Genomic DNA, 6000 nt, shown 5'->3' with positions numbered 1-6000 from the left:
AGTTGTCAAATAGAAGAATATCTTTTGCTGCCACCGCTTGAAATCAATCCCGAAAAATTTTCTGGATTTTTCTGCCGATGCCAATGAGATGTTGTTCGGCTTGTCGATGCATTGGCAATCACCATAGGAACAGTCGGGTTCCCGTTGTCATCATCATTTCTGTAGAATGACACAAACAAATGTTAAAATCACGTAGATTTTAATCTCCAATGGAGTAGAAAACCACAAAGGTTTTAGTCTTCAGAAAAGTGAGTATAACACAAATACAGAAAAATTAAGTTCCTTAAGCTGTTATTATACTGCATTTGTAAAATAATTATGGAGAATATAAAATAACATTTAAACAGAAATGAAAAAGAGAAATAGAGTTTAATCCAAGCCCACTGAATTCACAGTGTTTCCTTAAGGAATTTAATCCCCTCCTAGTACCCAAGGTTGTGGATTATTTCCTTCCAGGATAGAACGAATTACACACTGGTGTAGTGGTACTTCAAATCCTAGTACTTCAGCGAACACAATGATCGGTAGCAAATCACACTTAAGTTGCTTTCTTTGCTGTTAAAAAATGCAGAAGAAAGTAGGAGTATTCAGAAATTTGTATGCAAAAAATCTGAGAGAATGAGCTAATATATATAGCCAATATGTTGAGTTCAAATTGAAGAGGTACAACTCTTCAGAAGGGCTATCATGACCGTTTACGCAAAATGGCCATAATGTAAATGGCTATTTATGCAATAATAAAATGGGAATTCAAAACCTTATTTTTTCATTACAAAAACGAAAAATGGACGGGAAGGGAACTTATTTTTTCCGTTATCCAAAACGGACGTTGAGGAAATAGATAATTTGTATTTCATATTAAATTTCCGTTTACAAAAACCAGATATTTAATAATATTACATTAATATTTACTATTAACAAATAAATTTAGTCCAAAAAATTAATCAATCAATCGATCATTTGACCAAATCCAAATTTGAATCCGAAGCTGAAGCCGAGCCGAGCGAGCGACGACGACGACGACGACCACGTGAGGCTTGCCTTCTTCTTAACTCTTAATATCTTGAACAAGAGAAATTGTATATATACCCATCATAAATCTTTCATCTTCCAATATGGGACAATGTCCCTTTATCAAGGAGGGAAACTCAAATATTTTATTTTTCCTCCATTTCCCATTCACCTTCTTTTAAGCTTATTTTAGCTTAAAAAAACTCAACAAGACAAAGGCTCTTAACATGATAAGGAGGTTATGTTATGGTTTATTTTAGTCGTATGATAGTTGTGTGTTATGTTTTAAAGTCAAGTGAGTTGTGGGACAAAAGTTGGTAAAGGTCATCACAAGTTACATCCACAAATGTGCTGAAAATTAGGTCAAATGTTGTTGATCTTTTCTCCCAATATGCTTGGAATTACAGGATGATCCACCTACTAAATTGAAGATCTACAAGTGTAGTTTTCAATGCATAAAGTCGTTTGGCAATACAACATCGGAGTAGATAGATGTTTTTATGGTTGTGAGACCGCATAGACTACATAGGTGACAAGTTGGTGGGTCACCTACTTGCTTAAATGAAAGGACCAAATATGTAAAAAAGGGGGCTGGTTGGGGTCAGCCAAAGAGCCCTTTTAAGATCTAATTTACTTCATATATTTCACTCATTATTGAGCCAAAAATCAGAGATAAACCTTTGCAAACCTCTCCCAAAAATTCAACACAAAACCCTAAATGGTTTTCTCTTCTTTTTAGGTTCTAGTTGAAGAAAAACCTAAAGGTTGAAGAACCTAGTTAGGAGCTGATATCTTCACCAAATAAAGTAAATATACTAACCTCTTTCATCTATTTTTTCTGCTGGAAAAGTAGAGAAATTCGTTCTATAATTGTAAGAACTCACGGGACGGTGTTCGGATGTCGTGAGTTCGAGTTATTCAGCTTGTAGTGGACTATTTTATGGGTTGATTCGTGTTGTTTTTGGTTTGTATATTTTGCGACTATTTTATGGAGTTGGGAGGAGAAAGTGTATGGAGAAATACCACATAATGGTGGGATGGTGGGCTGGTCGTTCGTCGTAATATTTTTGGGTTGTTTGACACTACTATGGTTGTCGTTTTGTGTATGAAGTGATTGGGGTGTGTTGGGTTGTTTTGTGGTATTTTGTGATGGATATAAGGGTAGAAAATGATGTGTATACGTTGTTATTGCTGTGTTTTTGTGTTGTTGGTGTTATCTCGAAGAAGTAAAGATTATAAGGGAGATGCTACCCATTTTAATATAAAATAAGCTTGTCGTTTGTTGTGTGATAGTTGCATCTTTCGTAGCTTACATTATGAAAGGAGAATTGGAAATAAGCATGATGGGAGAGCTAACTTTCTTTATTGGACTACAAATCAAACAATCTCCCAAAGGGATTTTTATCAGCCAAACCAAGTACACCAAGGAACATATAAAGAAGTTTGATATGGAGAATGTAAAAGTCCACTGGAACTCCAATGAGTCCAACAACTACGCTTGAAGAAGACAATAATGAAAAAGTGTGGATGAAACAATGTATAAAGAAATGATCAGATCTTTATTATATCTCACTATTAGTCGACCGGATATAATGTTCAGTGTATGTAAATGTACAAGGTTTTAGTCGGCTCCGAAAGAATCCCATCTTATTGCAGTTAAACACATTATTAGATATCTTATTGGGACCACTGAATTAGGATTATGGTATGCTTACTCTAACAATTTTGTTTTAAAAGGTTTTTCAGATGCAGATTTTGCAGGTGATATGATTGACAGGAAAAGTACTAGTGGCACATGTCAATTGTTGGGAAATGCACTAATTTCCTGGCATAGCAAGAAACAATATTGTGTTGCGTTGTCAACTACTGAAGCAGAATATTTACCTGTTGGAAGTTGTTGTACACAAGTTCTTTGGATCATGTATCAAATTCTTGATTAACATTTATCCCTTACCTCTACTCCTATATTCTGTGATAATACTAGTGCTAAATGTTTGTCAAAAATTCTGTGCATTACTCTAGGGCAAAACATATAGAAATAAAGCATCATTTTATCTTTGATCATGTTGCAAAAGGTGATATCCTGTTAGAATTCATTAGCACTAAGTCTCAAGTTGCTGACATTTTTACAAAATCTCTTTTGGAAGAAAGATTTTGTCTATTGCGCGAAAAGATTGGTATTACGTCTATTATGTAAAAAAAATCTTTCATATCTCTATAAAATATTTTACTTCCTTACTTAAGTTTGCTTAATTAATGAGTGTATTAGTTTTCATGCGAGTGTCATTATTACACTTCCATTGGTGCCGCCGAAGCAACTCCTCAGAAGTGTCACTTCCTTTCGAACCTGACTTTTCCTTAAACTGATGCAACCCTTCAACCTTCCAAAATCCTAGGTAAGTACCCCCTTTCCTTTATCATTCTTCATTTCTTCTCACAAAATTCCTCTACCATGGCAAAGAGAAATGTGACGACCCAAAGGGTCATCACCTATTTTCTTACCCATTTTGTACTTTCGAGGCCTTAAAAACCTCATTTAGGATTGCCTCAATTTGCGTGCGCAGTCCGGGTGCGTAGCCGGAAAGCTTAAATATGAATTATGTGAGAAAAATGCTAAATTTTGATATTAAAATGAATAAATTTGACTTCGGTCAACATTTTGGGTAAACGGACCCGGACCCGTGATTTGACGATCCCGGAGGGTCCGTAGGAAAATATGGGACTTGGACGTATGCCCGGCATCGAATTCCGAGGTCCCAAGCCCGAGAAATGAATTTTTGTGTGAAATTGTTTTCTGGAATTAATTAAGGAAATTGGAAATGAAATTTGATTAGAAGACTATGGTATCAGGCCCGTATTCTGGTTTCGGCTCCCGGTACAAGTCTTATATATGATTTAAGCACTTTTTGTAATGTTTGGTTGAAAACGGACGTCGTTTGACGTGTTTCGGACTTAAAATGGAAATTTGATGTTTTATGAAAATTTGGAAGAAATCATGAGTTTTGAGGCTTGATTCGATGTATATGATGTTGTTTTGGCGATTTGATCGCACGGATAAGTCCGTAGGATGATTTTGGGGTGGTATGTATGTTTGGTTTGGAGCCTTGAGGGCTCGGGTGAGTTTGGATAGGTGTCGGAGTGCATTTTGAACTTAGAGAAAATCTGGTGCATTCAGTCCTGCAATTTTCGCATTTGCGAAGCAGACCTCGCAAATGCGAGCCTAGCATCGCAAAGGAGAGGAAGGGAAGATTGTAGCTGGGTTGCAAATGCGAACAATTGGTTCGCAAATGCGACCTTCAGGCTCGCAAATGCGGAGTCTGGACTATCGCAAAAGCGACATAAGTGTCGCAAATGCGATGCCCTTGTTTTTGCTCAGTGTTTGCAAATACGAACATGACTTCGCATTTCCCATATTGCGAACCCCAGTTCGCAATTCCCATATCTGAGGCCCAGCAAATTTTATACTTAGTCAAATTTGAACCATTTTTTCACCATTCTTTCAAAACCCAAACTCCTTAGGCGATTTTTCAAGAACAAGTTTCATTCCAAATCATTTGTAAGTCGATTTTTACTCAATTATTTCAATCATTAACATCATTTAACATGTTTTCCACTTAAAATCAATGATTTTCATGGGTGAAATTGGGGGGTTTGGGTAGGACCTAGGTTTTTCTAAAATTGGGAATTTGGACCTCAATTTGAGGTCCGATTTCAGAACAAAAGATATATTTGGGATCGCGGGGGAATGGGTAACCCGGTTTTGGTTCGAACCTCGGGTTTTGACCACGTGGGCCCGGGGGCAATTTTGGAATTTTTGGGAAAAACTTTGGGAAATTTATTTTTATCCATTCAAATTGATTCATTTAGTGTTTATTAAAGTAATTAGGTGACTTGTGACTAGATTCGAATGGATTGGAGGTGGAACCACGGGGCAAAGCTATAGTTGAGGTTTGAGTGGAGTTCAAAGCATCGAGGTAAGTGTTCGGTCTAACCTTAGCTTGAGGGATTAGGAGTTGAGTCATAATTGCTACTTGTTTTTTTTTTTGTGGAGTACGATGTATGGGCATGGTGACGAGTATCCATGCGCTGGTGTCAAGCATGACCGTGGGTCTTAAATTGATAATTGTGTATTCTTGATTGATCCTATGAAAGTTGTGACTGAATATTGGTATTAGTTGTGCCAAGTAGAAGTTAAATGGGACTGGTTATAGCTGACTCTCCCTTGCCGGGATGTTAGACTTGTTGTTATAGTTTTCCCCTTTCCGAGGAGTCATTATTTGTGTTGTTCCCTTGTCGGGATTGTATTGTGTAATGTATTGGAAAGTAATGGGAGCAGGTGGTACGCCTACCACAAGTGATAATGAAAAGGGAGCGGGTAGTACGCCTACCACAAGTGATAATGAAAAGGGAGCGGGTGGTACGCCTACCACAAGTGATATTGAAATGGGAGCGGGTGGTACGCCTACCACAAGTATGATGAAATGGGAGCAGGTGGTACGCCTACCACGGGATACTGAGAAATGGGATCGGGTTACACGCTTGCAACAAGATGAGTTGATTATGAAAGTTGTCTTATCTCTTCATTTTGTGTTAGAAGCTAAACTGTAGATGTACGCTCTATTATTCAAGATATTTATTTCTATCCGTTGCCCCTGATGCATGTTCCCTTCCTCCGCTTAAATTGTTTATTCTTGCTGTTTCTCCATTGTACTTATATATATATATATATATATATATATATATATATATATATATATATATATATGCACAGGTTTATTTTGAGTCTGGTCCTAGCCTCGTTACTACCTCGCCGGGGTTAGGCTAGACACTTACCAGCACATGGGGTCGGTTGTGCTGATGCTACACTCTGCACATATGCAGATACCGGAGCAGCATTTGAGCCGCAACATTAGATCGGGAGCCAGCCTTCAGTCCACCGAGACCCGAGGTAGCCTTGCAGGCGTCCGCAGGCCCGGCGTCTCCTCTATC

Source organism: Nicotiana attenuata, unplaced genomic scaffold, assembly GCF_001879085.1.
Source record: "Nicotiana attenuata strain UT unplaced genomic scaffold, NIATTr2, whole genome shotgun sequence".
NCBI lineage: Eukaryota > Viridiplantae > Streptophyta > Magnoliopsida > Solanales > Solanaceae > Nicotiana > Nicotiana attenuata.
The sequence above is the reverse complement of the archived record's forward strand: the minus strand, read 5'-3'. Positions refer to the sequence as shown.